This window comes from Rhinolophus ferrumequinum, chromosome 12 (genome assembly GCF_004115265.2).
Source record: "Rhinolophus ferrumequinum isolate MPI-CBG mRhiFer1 chromosome 12, mRhiFer1_v1.p, whole genome shotgun sequence".
NCBI lineage: Eukaryota > Metazoa > Chordata > Mammalia > Chiroptera > Rhinolophidae > Rhinolophus > Rhinolophus ferrumequinum.
In genome coordinates this window covers 74,392,882-74,408,153 of record NC_046295.1, presented here as the reverse complement: position 1 = coordinate 74,408,153, position 15,272 = coordinate 74,392,882, and the positions used below count along the sequence as shown (strand labels likewise).

The 15,272-nt window shown below is 40.3% G+C and overlaps 1 protein-coding gene across 3 annotated transcripts in view; it reads left to right on the top strand.

Annotated features, from left to right (window-relative positions):
* Positions 1–15,272, top strand: part of NR6A1 (nuclear receptor subfamily 6 group A member 1) — a 208,182-nt gene that overhangs the window by 156,198 nt on the left and 36,712 nt on the right. The window lies entirely within an intron of this gene.

The window sequence follows — 15,272 nt, the reverse complement described above, 5'->3', positions numbered from 1 at the left end:
ACTCACCTGTTTTCAACTCCGTGTTTTTGTTCTAACCAGTTCACTGAAACTGTTCTCACTCAGTAGTGATCTTTGAGCCTTTTCTTATTCCTCACACATTTGACCTACATTGTATTTGACAGTACTCTCTCCTTCGTGAAATCCTTTTGTCCTTTGCCTTCTCATAATCATGGATTTATTTCTTCTTTGATCATGTCATCTCACTTTCCTTCCCTACTTCTACCTTCCCTCCTCTAATGTCTTGGTTTCATCCTGCTGCTGCTTCTTCCCCATACATCTCTTTCTTGGAGTTCTAATCTGTTGCCATAGTTTCAACTCTTCCACGTGTTGATGACCCCCAAATCCTTCATTCTCGCCTTAACCATTGTCCTCTAAATAACGGCCTTTGGAATATTTCTGTTTGACTCACTCATCATCCTCTCTCAAACTAAAGCCATTGATTTTGTCCCTCACTCAGCTTTTGCTTCCCTCTTTTCTGTCAGCGATACCACAGGGCCCACAACTCATTTTTTGATACTTGCCGATCCTCTTCTCTCGTCTCCCCTCTTCTGGAATCTACAGTCAACAAGCCCTCTCAGCTCCCTAAGCTTTCCTTTCACTTCCATTCAGCCATTCTTTATCATTTCTGTTACCTGGATGCCCGTGCACTCAATCTTGTCACAACCATAACATCAGTGGGAGATTAATATTCCTAAAATACTGCTTAGATCTAGACATATCTCTATTTAAAATCCCAGTAGCTTTCATCATAGGGTAAAACCTATTGCAGTCTATTCCAAACTAGTTTTCTAGACTTATCTCTGACCATTCCTCCATAAACCCTCACTACTTTAACATCCTGTGGAGTTCCCTGAAAAACACCTTAACATTTGTTTTCCTTCCTTTTACCATTGCTGATGTCATTTCCCTTTCCTGAAGTGCCCTGCTGGCTTTTGTTTGCAACTTTTTGTTGTGAAATAGAACACTGAGAGAAAAGTACATAGAACACAAATTTGCAATTCAATGGATTAACATAAAGCCAGCACCACCCAAGTCAAGAACTAGAATATTTTCAGGATCCAAAAGTTTCTCTTCACCCCAGCACTCTCCCACTATGTCTCTTTCCCTTCTGTGCCTGTTTTTCTTAATTTTGTTTTAACTTATCTAAAATAAATGGAATCCTATAGTATGTGTTTGTTGTTTTTTTCTGGCTTCTTTTACTCAACATTGTTTGTATAAGTCATTTATGTTACAATAGTTCAAATGACTGTATAGCATTCCATTGTACAAATTATACTATCTATAGCAATGTTGATGAATATTTGGGTTAATTTTAATCTGCCTCATAATATGTATGTGCACACATTTCTCTTGGAAATGGGTAGTAACACAGGTATGTCTTCAACTTTAATAATGAACACACTGTTTTCCATACTAGTTGTACCAGTAAACACTTCTACTAACAGTATATGAAAGTTAGTTTTTCCAATTTGCCACCATAACTTGGGGTCTTTTTTTAAAAAATTTTTAGCCATTCTAATGGATGTGTAATGTCCATTACACATTGTGTGGTTTTGTTTGGGTGTCCTCAATTACTAATGGATTTGAGCATCTTTTCATAAGTTTACTGACTGTGGACAGCCCCCCCTTTGTGAAACCCCTGTTCAAGTCTCTTGCCCCGTTTTGTGCTGGGTTGCTTTTTCTTTATAATGTATAGAAGTTTTGTATATTTTGGGAATGAGCTCTTTGTAGGTCGTGTGTATTACATTTTCTCCCATACTGTGGCTTGCCTTTTCACTCTCAAGAAAGTTCTTCATTTTTATGTAGTTCAATTTTAAGGTTTTCCTGTATGATTAATGATTTTTGTGGCTTGTTTTTAAAATGTCTAACCCAAGATGATGAAGATGCTCTTCATTATTATCTTCTGAGAGAAATACTATTTTGCTTTTGATATTTAGGTTTTCAGTCTCCTTTGAATTAAATCTTTGTGTGGTGTGAGATAGGATCAAGTTGCATTGTTTTCCCATATAGATATTTAATTGTGCCAAACTGTTGATTAAAAGTCTTGTCCTTTTTTCACTGCTTTGCAATACCACCTTTATCATAAATTAAATATTCATATATGCATGGTTATGTTGTAGGATTCGTCATTCAGTTCCTTTGGTCTATTTGTCTATCCTTCAGCCAATAAAACATGTCTTAATTACTATAGCTTTAAAATAAATATTGATATATGGTAGATTAACTCTTGTTTTTCTTAAGTATCTTTGCTATTTTTGTTCTTTTGCAATTCCGTACCATTTTAGCTTGTCAAGTTATACACACACACACAGTTGAGATTTTGAATGGGATTTTACTGAATCTATACATCTTTATAATAATAACAATTTTTCAATCTGTGAACATAGTATTTCTCTCCATTTACTGAAATCTTCCTCAATTTATCTTAGAAATATTTTAAGTAAGTATATTATTTCTCCATAGAGATGTTATATGTCTATTAGATTGCATGCTAGCTATTTTTATTTTTTGATACTGTTGTAAATGCCATCTTTTAAAAATTTCATTTTTTTGTAGCTGGTATCACAATATGGCTCATTTTTTTATGGTTCTTATTTTACTGTGTGACTACCTAGTACAGTGTTGAATGAAGATGTTGATAATGGGTCATCCTTCCCACTCTGGAAAAAAAAGAAAAAGTTTTTATTAAGCATTTCACCATTAAGTATAATATTTGGCATAGGTTTCTTTAGGTAACCGTTACCATATTAAACAAGCTTTTTTTTATTCTGAGTTTGCTGAGTTGAATAATGTTGAATTCTATCAAAGTCTTTGTTTATTAAAGCACTATTTATTGCTTTTGTTTAAGGTGGATTTTTTTTTTTTAAGAGGAACAAGACTTTATTGGGGAACAGTGTGTACTTCTGGGACTTTTCCAAGTCAAGCTGTCATCCCCCCAATCTTAGTTATGGAGGGTGCAGGTCAGCTCCAGGTCCAGTTGCCGACATTAGTTGCAGGGGGCGCAGTCCACCATCCCTTGCAAGAGTTAAGGAGTCGAACCAGCAACCTTGTGGTTGAGAACCCATGCTCCAACCAACTGAGCCATCTGGCACTGGCCCATGTGGGAATCGAACCAGCAGCCTTTGGCATTTGGAGCACAGAGCTCCAACCACCTGAGCCACCGGGCCAGCCCTATATTGGATATTTTAGAAAGGAATGAAATTCTTCTCCAGAAACCCAAGTTGAAGAGAGGTTTTCACCTCCAAATTTAAGACATGATTTTATATGCCTATTTGTATCCTCCTCTTCCTTCACTTGTCTAACTGGCAGTCATACTTCAAAACTCACCTTCTATAGGACATCTGTCATTACCTTCCCCTGCCACCAGACTCACTGTATGCTCCTCTGTGCTAGTGTAATTTTTAAGTTTTTTAGGTTAAAAAAGACAAAAGCACTTTACTAACAATTGTCACCCCAATAAATTAAAAAAAGGAAAAAGAAAAAGACAAGCAATGATATTGTCTGATACTTTAGTTTGCAAAGCTCTTTCATTCTAATACAGACCTCCATGTTATTTATAGGTAATCTGTTAACTCATTGATTCTCACAACAGTTCTTTGAAGAAGGTATTATTATCCATATTTTATTGACTAGAAACTGGAGAAATGTTCCAAAGTCAAAGCTAGCAAGGGACAGAGCCTAGATGAACTTAAGGAGTCTGACTCTAGAGTCCAAAGGCTTAATCTCTATGTTCTAGTGCCTCTGTTCAAGAGATTTATTGACCTGACAGTTTCCATCCCCGAGTTGAGACTTACCTTGCCATGGGCCCTGAGATTGATTCTCCCTCCCCACCCAAGCCTGTTCCCTCTACTGCCAGGCAAATCTGTCTCCCTAATCACAGTCTTCTCAATTAAAGTTTGAAGTTCTTCAAAATAGTCTTTGTTCTCACCCCCTTCTGTCCTCTTAACTCTTAGGGAGGGGAGCAAGAGAGGAAGATTCCAGTAGTTTTTACTTTAATGTTTGATTTTCCCCCCTTTATTCAATTTTCAGAGTAATGAATTGGTGTTCTAGCAACCTCCAGTGGTAACTAATGAGTTTTTCTTTTCTTTTTTTAAGACTTTTATTAAAACACAGCTAACGTACAATATTAATATTAGTTTCAGGTGGAGATCATAGTTATTCAACAGTACTCGTGTGGCACTATGGATAGTTATTACCACGTTACTGATTATGTTCCCCTTGCTAAAAAAAGGTCATCATTAAATCCAGCAAGCAGCTGACACCGTATTATGCTATCACAATGTGATTGACTGTGTTCCCTATGCTGTCCTCCCAAGACCATTGAGCTCCTTATCACCAGTGTTTGGAACTCTGTGTCTGGTAGATAACTTGTCTCCATTTTGTTTATTTCTTTTTCTGGAGCTTTGTTCTGTTCTTTCATTTGGGACATGTTTCTTTGTCTACCCATTTGGCTGCCTCTCTGTTTGTTTCTGTGTATTAAGTAGGGCTGCTATGTGTCTCGGTCTTAGCAGAGTGGCCTTATGCAGTAGATGGGCTCAGTGGCTCAGTCTTCCTGGTCACCTGAGCCAGGCACTCCCCGTGTGTCCTTTGTGTGAGTTGTGTACATCTGTACAAGACTCCTCTTGTAGTTGAGCCTTAGTTATTCGCACATCAATGGGAAGGACTGACCCTGGGCTCATTGAGTGTGTGGACTAGCTGTGACTGCAGTGGCAGAGCTGTGGTGCAGGGGCTGACCCTACAGAGCAGGATCTGCCTCAGCAGGGCTCTGGTGCCTGCCCTCTCTGCCCTTGGGTGTGTTGTCCTCGGAGGCGGCTGGGTGATGCTCCAGCTTGTTTTGAAGCTGGACATTGGTCATGCCAGCCCCAGGGCCACCTGGAAGGGAATCCGCTGCAGGTCAAGTTCAGCCACAGCCCATGCCCCAGCCGGGGCCACCCAGCAGGAGCCACAGAGCAATCTGCAGATGGCCACTGTCTATCCCATGCTTGGAAGCGCCTCAAGAGGCCAAACCATGAACCAAGAGCAGCTGCTGCTAGTGCCAGGATTAGGGCTGCTCAGCCAGAGGTACAAGACATGCGTAAGCCAGATGCTGCTTGTCTGGGTTCCATGAACCTTTGAGAGACCCTAGGAAAGTCTGCAGCATGAGCCAAGGCAGGCGGTTTATACAAAAAAGCCACTGGAAGTGGCTTGGGTGTGCCTGAAAGTTGGGCAGGGCAGGGTCTCCAATCACCGGGGTGTGGCCAGCGAAAGCCCGTTAGCCAACTGGATGGAGACTGAGAGATGGCGGCTGCCTGACCTGCACACCCGGAAGGAGGAGGTCTCAACAAAGAAACAACGGCTTCCGCCGGCTTCCGCCAGCTCCGTCGTCCGAGAGAAAGCTGCCCGTCCAGCCTTTGTCTTGAGGCCAGACAACTCAGGCTCCCCCCTTATGTCCCTCTCGCCTCTCCAGCTGCTGCCCCAGCACTGGAGGTCAGAGCCAGTGATTCCGTCGGTACGTCCATGCACAGTCCCTTTAGGGGAGGGCCTGGGACTCCAGCTGCCCTCCAGCTCATTCAGCCACAATCTCCCCTGTTTTGCACAAGAAATCATGGGGACTTCTCTCCCCAGCACCGGAGCCCTGGGCTGGGGAGGGGCTGGCACTCCTGCCTCTTCCAGGGGGAGGGGGACCCTCCACAGCCATGATACCCCTCTCAATTTTTAAGATCACACACAGGTGTGGGACCAGCCCAGTCCATGTCTCTACCCCTCCTACCAGTCTCCAGATGGCTTCTTCTGTATGTCTGTAGTTACAGGGCTTCGGTTCAGCAAGATTTCGGGCCATTCTCATGATGGTTGTTTTGTAGGTTAGTTGTAATTTTGATGTGGTCAGAGGAGGTGAACATGGCATTTACCTGCTCCGCCATCTTGACTGGATCCATGAGTTTTTCTTTTTACGGTTATTGTGAATGCACTGGTTTTTATATTTGAAGTGTTGTAATCTATTGCCATGATTATTCTTTTTGATGCATAGGTTGCTCAATTTTAGGCCAGTTTGGAGGCTTTTTATGTCGTTTCCTGTATCCTTTTGACACGACCCATTATTAACTCCTGGGCAGCACATCAAGACTCATCTTGCACATATTCTGCCTCAAACCTGGAATCAACTATTTCTCTAAGGAGTCCTGCCTCCTGTTTGTAGGAGGTGGTATTTTTAAAGTTCACAGTCTGAGCCCTTCTAGTACTCCTGATCAAGACAAACATTCAGTTTCTCTGATAAATTAGTAAGGGTCTACTCTCTCCTACACTATTTTTTACTCATTGCTATTTTTGTAGATAGCAAACTACCTTGTTCAGAGCTTCAAATACCTATCATTTTTCAAACCCTCAGCTTTTCATCCACTACTCTGTCTTTTATTTTTCTGATTTATGAGCACGACAGTCACTATGAGCCATAGTCTCCACTTTGAAGTGCTTATTTACCTGACTTTCTTCCCATTGTATTTTAGGTAGAATAATGCAGATTTAGAACATTGAATTAATAGGTTAAGAGTGCCTAATTGGGAATGGTTGTGGACCATTACTTTGTGATAGGCTCACTAGTCAGAGAATGCTGTAGATGTAATGAAACTGGAATTGCAGTGAGGCATATAACAGTCATTCATGATATCCTCATGTGTAAGATAGAGAAATGCAAGCCAGAGTAGATTTCCTAGTGTAATTAAGAGACAAAACTCGTTGACCAACTGTTTCCAGAATGCTAATGGTTAAGTCAGATTGGAGAAGGAGCTCTTGCAGTTTGCCTGAAGGCCACATTGTGTTTGTTTTCACTTCCATCTTTAAAACAGTATTAGTCTAATACTAGCCATACCTGGAGAAAAGAAGGAGGTGGGAGAAGTAATTGAGTGACAGGAACGATCCCCAGAGGATTTCAATAGACCAACGTGACATACAGAATTTATTATGTGAAGATAAAATTGATCAAGGACAAATATAGAGACTTACCCTTGGATTTAATATTCACCTTACCCAGAATGGAATAAGAAAGACATGGGTTAATGGTATGTGAGATAAATACTTCAGGTTTTAGATGTCTGTGAACCAGGTGTGAATTAATTGTAAGGGGGATTAGAAATATAGCTGTCTTGGAATTGGAAGATCTTGAATTCTAATTTCACTTCCACTCCTGACTTGGCTATGTAGCCAAGATTAAATTTCTTTACCTCTTTTTTTAAGTTTCAATTTTCCCATTATAAAATGTGTAGCATTTTTATGCATCAGTAATTATAAAATACTATGTGTTTACTGGTGCTGATGGCTGCAGAAACATCTAAGCAAAGCTAATTGAGTCTTAAATTATATTAAGAAAAACCATATAATTCTGGATACTTTGTATTAAGAGAGATTTTGATACTATCTGATTCTGCGAAGAATAAGAAATGATAGAAGGGGGGTGGCCGGATGCTCAGTTGGTTAGAGCGTGAGCTCGGAACAACAGGGTTACGGGTTCAATTTCCACATGGGATGGGGGGGCTGCGCCCTCCACAACTAGACGGAAGGACAATGACTTGGAGCTGATGGGCCCTGGAGGAACACACTGTGCCCCAATACTCCCCAATAAAGAAACAACAAAAAGAAAGAAATGAAAGAAGGAAAGTTGATAGTTGGGAACCTCATTTTTCTTTAAATCTCTGAATGGTTGGTATATGAACTAGGTTAGGTTACACATTTATTTTTTTGCCCATGAGCATATAACACGGGGCAATAGGGAAAGATTCAGGTTAACAGACTTTGGCTCAGTGTAAAGAAAAGCTTTTGAACTGTTAAAGCAGTCTAAAATGGAATGAAGGGAATGAAGTACCTAATTGAATCACTAGCTATTGTGCGAGTATAGTTGACCCTTGAACAACACAGATTGGGGTGCTGACCTCCACGGGCAGTCGAAAATGTAACTTTTGACTTGCCAAAAACTTAGTTCTTCGTTAGTATCCATGGGGATTGTTTCCAGGACCCCAGACCCCATCGATACCAAAATCCCCAGATGCTCAAGACCCCTATATAAAACGGTATAAATCAATTCATACAGACGGTCCTCCACATCCGTGGATTCCCAACCTCGGATCCAAACAGTACAGGTATTTATTGAAAAAAATCTACATGTCAGTGGACCCTTGTGGTTCAAGGAGCAACTGTAGAATGTGATCAAGGCAACCCCTTGTCTTGGAATATTGTAGCGGGAATTCAAGTGAAGGTCTGTTCAAGGCAACGATGGCTCTCACAGTCGCTGTAATGAAGAGATCAGACAGCATAGGTAAAAACTTCTTGAACGTTGGGTGGTAAACTGTTGGTACTCACTGAATGTTCTTTGCCATACCTGTAAGAATCCTTGCCCCGGCCTGGTCTGAGTGAGATGATGAATGTAAGCATGCTTTAAATACTATTCAAATCCTTTACAAGAATAGGTGTGGATATCTGCTATCTGACCGGGCACCATTAGGGGCATTTTGCTTCATTTTGTTCATTTACAAAGTGACACCTTAGCTTTTTAGCTTTTTTCCCCCAAGAAGGGTCTGATTTACCTACATACAGACTATGGATAGATTTGCCTTGCTGTGGCCACAGAATATGATGGTTAGGTGCATAGACTTTGGGGCTTCTTCCTAGCTGGGTGACTACTGGAAAGTGATGTCACCTCATGAACTTCAGTGTCCTCCTCTGTAAATAAGGGTACCTCATTTAGCTCTGTCATGAGGATTCAGCACAATACCATGAAAGTGCCTTGTACAGACCCTGGGCCGCAAGTGCTCCGTTAGCCATAGTTTCTCCTGTCATTATGCTCTTTTTCCACTACTGTGAGAGGAGTTGGCCAGAGGCCTCTTTGAAGAATTGGATTCTAAGGTTGATGGGGAGAGGGGCCTTTCTCTTGTAGGCCTTTGAGAAACTTCCTTCTGAATTGGTTCCTGGTCTATGGCATAGACCAGTGCTGCTTACAGAAATGGAATATGGCAGTAACATGAGCTATAGCCAGACAGAGAAGCAGTCATAAGACTCAAAGGAAAGGAATCTAGTTTCTTTATGCCCACCAGTGAAGAAATAGTCCCCCGTAGTCTTTGATCTCAGCGTGGCCTTCTTAAACTCTTACGCAAAGCCACGCAGTGTTTCAAGACATGAGCAGATTCTTAACAGGTCTGTATTTGACTGTCGTTCACTGGGCCCTTTGCTCTGGATCCACAGAATCCCGTACAAATGCTTTATGAAGAGGTTACTGAACTCCAGTTCTGATATTGGCATATTAGGGTCAGCTACATCCTAAATGGACAAGTGACTTGACGCTTTTTAAGATCTCCATTTTCTCATTCACAAAATGGGGATAACAGTTGTACCCACCTTTGGGATTATGAGAATTACATGACAACACAAACAAAGCACAGTGCCTAGTCGCTTAGTGAAATATTATCCATGAAGAAAGGAAGTTGTCGTTCTTATAGATGTTGATTACTCATAACTATTTTTAAGTCTATTCTAGGAGAGTTCTGGTTCATATTTTAATGCATATATATAATAGAACATTAAAGGTTTTAATTTAACATTAGAAAATTTAGATTCTTCTTCAGCCAATCATGATTTCCCGAGTGTTCCATGCTGTTTCGAAGCCCTTGCAGCATCTCAAGCCCAGCACTCTGGGAGTCCCATCCCGCACATAGTGCTGTTTGTTATACCATCCATTTTGCCAGTTCGGCCTTTCATTGTTTAGTTTTTTAATTTGCTATTGTAACTTTGCTCTAATGTTTACCTTGAGATTCCTTTGCCTTTTTAAAAGGAAAAGGAAAGGAATGCTTATTATACCAGGGTCATTTTTATAGGGTATCATAGCCAAGTTTCTTTTAGTTGCAAATAACAGAAACTCATTTAAGTTAGCTTAAGAAAGGAAAAAAGGATTCTATTACAAGAACTTTGGAATGTCAATTTGTTTCAGTTTTTCGATTTGCCCACAGTTAGGAAGTACATCCAAGCCTAGAAAGGCTTAGAAAAGTTTGCACCTAGGAAATACAGGTCCTCAAAAACCCAGGCAATTCCCTTTTCCATAGCTATTTCCCTAGCTGTGGGGTCTCGTATATCTGCTTTTCTCTGCATACCTGCTATTTGGGCAAGAGCCTTTTATGTCTGTTTCCCCATATGAAAAAAAAGTTGTATATTAGTTTCCTATAATGCTGTTTAAAATGTACCACAACCTGCGGCTTAAAACAACAGAAATTTATTCTCTCCCAATTCTGAAAGCCAGAAATCCAAAATCAGTATCATTGGGCTGAAATGAAGATGTGAGCAGAACCTCATTCCTCGCCTCTTCCAGCTTCTGTGGCTGCCTGTATTCTTTGGCTTATGGTCAACTTCTGCCTCTCTTCACATTGCCTTCTCTTGTGTGTGCTAGTATGTGCACGTGTGCATGTGTGTGTATGCACACGCTCTCCTCTTCTGTCTGTATGAAATCTCTTTCTGCCTCTTACACAGATATGTGTCATGGCAAGTAGTGCCCACCCTTATCATCCAGAATAATTGCTCCAGCTCGAGATCCTTAATTTGATCACATCTGCAGAGACCCCTTTTCCTTCCAAGATAACGGTTCCAGGTTCCAGGGAACCTGATACCTTTGCGTGTCCATTATCCAGCCTATTAAAAATGGGGATCATAAGGACGTGTCTCAAAGTTGGCATTTAATACAGGTTCCGTGAGTGCTGGCCTCCCTCTTGCCCTCCCTCCCTCCAATACATGTATACAGCGCCATGCCCCTCCTCTAACATTGGTAAGTGCTTTTCTTTTCAAGAATGTCATTATCACATTAAGTGTGATTTGTTAGGATAATAATGAAAAGAATAGCTATTTATTAAATGTCAGTTGTATCCCAAGCACTGTGTTGAATACTTAATCCATGATAGATAAGTAGTAGATTGGTGCAAAAGTAATTGCAATTATTTTTATTCTTTTACACTGCAATTACTTTTGCACCAACCTAATACTATAATCCCCATTTTATAGAGAAACTAGACTCAAAGAGGTGAAGTAACTTAATTTGCTCAAGTTCACCCAACTGATAAATGTCAGAACTAGGGTTCAAATAAGCATCTAATTCTTTTTTTCTTTTTTTTAAATTAAAGTTTATTGGGGTGACAGTTGTTAATAAAGTTACACAGGTGTCAGGTGTACAATTCTGTATCACATCATCTATATATCACATTGTGTGTTCACCACCCAGAGTCGGTTCTCCTTCCATCACCATATATTTGATCCCCTTTACCCTCATCTACCACAGTTTAGTGGTTACCAGATGGTTACCTTACCTTACCATCTGGTAACCACTAAACTGTTGTCTGTGTCAATGAGTTTTTGTTTGTTTGTCTTGTTGCTTTCAATTTTATATCCCACATATCAGTGAAATTATGGTGTTTTCCTTTTTCTGTCTGACTTATTTCACTTAGCATTATAATCTCAAATTCCATCCATGTTCTCGTAAATGGCACTACTTCATCTTTTCTTATGGTAGAATAGTATTCCGTGGTGTATATATACTACAACTTTTTCTGGTTCTTTCCATGTCTTGGCCACAATAAATAAAGATGCAAAGAACATTGGAGCACATATATCTTTACAGATAAATGTTTTCAGATTTTTTGGCTAGGTACCCAGGAGAGGGATTGCTGGGTCACATGGTAATTCTATTCTTAATTTTTTGAGGAACTTCCACACTGCCTTCCATAGCAGCTGCACCAGTCTGCATTCCCACCAACAGTGTATGAGGGTTCCTTTTTCTCCACGGCCCCTCCAACACTTGTTACTATTTGTCTTGTTGATGATGGCCATTCTAACTAGGGTGAGGTGATATCTCATTGTGGTTTTTATTTGCATTTCTCTGATGATTAGTGATGTTGAGCATTTTTTCATATGTCTAATGGCCATTTGTATGTCCTCTTTGGAGAAATGTCTCTTCAGGTCTTCTGCCCATTTTTTGATTGGATTGCTTGTTTTTCTGTTGTTGAGTTGTATGAGTTTCTTATATATTTTGGATATCAGAGGCGTTTCCAAAAATTTTCTCCCATTCTGTTCGTTGTCTCTTTATTTTGTTAATGGTTTCTTTTGCTGTGCAGAAGCTTTTTAGTTTGATATAGTCCCTTTCATTTATTTTAGCTTTTACTTCCCTTGCCTTTGCAGTCAAATTCGTAAGATGCTCTTTGAACCCAAGGTCCATAAGTTTAGTACCTGTTTTCTTCTATGCAGTTTATTGTTGTAGGTCTTATGCTTAGGTCTTTGATCCATTTTGAATTAATTTTGGTACATGGTGATAGATAGCAATCCAGTTTCATTCTTTTGCACGTGCCTTTCCAATTTTCCCAGCACCATTTATTGAAGAGGCTGTCTTTTCTCCATTGTATGTTTTTTGCTTCTTTGTCAAAAATTATCTGCCCATATTTATGTGGGTTTCTTTCTGAGTTCTCAATTCTATTCCATTGGTCTGTGTGTCTGTTTTTCTGCCAGTACCATGCTGTTTTGATTATTGTTGTCCTATAGTACAAGCTAAAGTCAAGGAGTGTGATACCTTCAGCATTGTGCTTTTTTTTAAAAAAGATTTTATTGGGGAAAGGGAACAGGACTTTATTGGGGAACAGTGTGTACTTCCAGGACTTTTTTCCAAGTCAAGTTGTTGTTTTCTCTGAATACTATTTGCTTGGAGTGTCAATTTCCACCCTTTTGCTTTGAGTCTATATTTGTCCTTGCAGCTGAGATGTGTCTCTTGGAGATAGGATATGGTTGTGTTTAGTTTTTTGATCCAATCTGCTACTCTGTGCCTTTTTATTGGTGAGTTCAGTCCATTTACATTTAGGGTGATTATTGATATATGAGGATTTCCTATCATTCTTTGGTTTTCTGGTAGGACTGTGTCTCCATTGTTTCTTTGCCTTTTTGTTGCTCTCTATTATTTCAGTATGGTGGTATTCTATGATCTTTCCCTATGTTTCTTCTTTTATTATGTCATATATTTCAGTTCTGGATTTTTTTGGGGTGGTTACCATTAAGTTTACTTAAAAGAAAGTTTCATATTTAGAATATTCCATTTTCTTCAGCATGCTTACTTTCTCCCTTCCCTTATGCCGGTTTAGACCTTTTCTCTCCCCCCTTTTATTTTTTTCTTAACGCAAATTATCCCTATGTATGCAGTGAGTTGATTCTTGCGCTGCAGTAGCAAGTTGTCTTTTTCGTCTTTTTCTTTTTTTCTTCTTCTTCTTTACCCTATATGTTATGTTTAAGTGTATAGTGTCTTATTTGGTGTAGGAGTTGCTATTTCCTGCTTCTGTCTGTCTGTTTATAATACTACTCATGGTTTTGTATTCTTTTGCTTTTGTTTCAGGTCCAATAGCCTCCTTCAGTATTATAGTGCAGGTCGTGTGTTAGAAAATTCCCTCAGCTTCTGTAGGTCTGGAAATGTCTTTATTCCTCCTTCATATCTAAAGCATATCTTTACTGGGTATATTATTCTTGGCTCATAATTTCTCTCTTTCAATAGTTTGAATATGTGAGTCCACTCCCTCCTGGCTTGTAGAGTTTCTGCTGAAAAATCTGATGATAACCTAACGGGCTTTCCTTTGTAAGTTACGGTCTTCTTTTCCCTGGCTGCCTTGAGGATTCTTTCTTTGTTGTTAATTTTTGACAGCTTCAATACAATGTGCCTTGGAGGAGGCCTGTTGGGGTTGAGGTAATTAGGTGTTCTATTTGCTTCTTGGATTGGAGGATACAGTTGTTTCCACAAGTTTGGGAAGTTCTCATCAACTGTTTGAATATACTCTGTGTTCCCTTTTCTCTTTCTTCTCCTCCTGATATGCCCATTATTCTTACATTGTTCTTTCTGATGGAGGAGAATTCTTGCATTCTTTCATTTCTTCTCTCAAGTCTGTCTTTTCTTCGATCTGTGTCATTTCCAGATTTCTATCTTCAATGTCACTGATTCTTTCCTCCATCTGGTCAGCTCTATTGCCTAAGTTGGCTATTTCATTCTTCATTTCTTTTATTGAATTCTTAATCTCCAGAAATTCTATTTGGTTCTTTTTTAAAATTTCAGTCTCTTTGGTAAAATGTTCATTTTGTTCTTTGATTGTGTTTCTGAGTTCATTAAACTGCCTCTGTGTTTTCTTGCATCCTGTTGAGTTTTTTCAGAACTGCAGTCTTGAATTCTCTGTCATTTAAGTCATGTATTTCCATGTGTTTAAGTTCATTTTCTGGAGACTTTTCATTTTCTTTCTGAGCTGCCTTGTTACCTTGGTTATTCATGGCAATTAATGAATTATTATTTCTCTTCCTAGGCATCTACAGGAGTGGGTTCTGCAACAGGTTGATAGAAAGAGGTCTTTCCTTTGCTTTCCAGTAGGAGTTGGTAGAATGCTTTATTTTCTTTCCATCTGCAGCCTTTAATTCTTTCTCATGCTGTAGTGTTTTCTGCACTGTTCCGGCTTCTCACACAATGTGGGGATTCCCTGGAAGGTGGGCTTCTCCTCTGTGAGCAGGTTGCCTGGGTTTCAGGGCTTGTGTGTTTCAGCAGCTCTGTTTACTCCTTCAGGAATCTGCCCAGATAGGTCAGGGCAGGGGTGCGGTGGGTTGTGAGAGGTGGCCCAGAGCAATGGCAGCGACCACCAGCACAGCCTGTCCTGCACCCAGGGCTCCTCCCCTTCTCCGGAACTAATTGGGCTGTGAGTCTTTCGTGGTGTACTGTAGTTCTTAGAACTGCAAATATTCTGTTTTGAATCTGGCACTGCTACTGTTCTGCTTCTAGCACTGGGAGGGTGGGAGGGGTCGGCTAGGCTCCATGCCTCAGCCCTTAGTTGTCTGCTCTGCAGTGAGGGTTTAAACCTCCATTTTCACCCTTTTTCCCTCAGGCGGGACTGTGGGCCATAAGGGGAGCGCTAGCAATCCGAATTCTTCCTTCTCCTATGGCTGCGGTAGCTCCGGAATGCAGGGAGCTTGGAGCTCCGAGCTAGGTCTGCATCCTGCGCAGGTAGCCCACATCTCCACACGTCCCACTTCCCTCCTCCCTCGCTCACCAGTTTTCCCACCTTTAGATGATTTCAGTTGCGTTTCTCTTCGTCTTGCCTGTCTGCTGCGCAGGGAGTCCTTTGTGAAGTTACAGCTGTTCAATTTGTTGTAAATTCCAGGGGAGATTTCAAGAGGTTCACCTCTTGCTGTTATTTCTATGACATCATCCTAAATCAAAATCATCTCTCTAACTAATTCTAAGGGCTGTGTCCTTAACCATGATA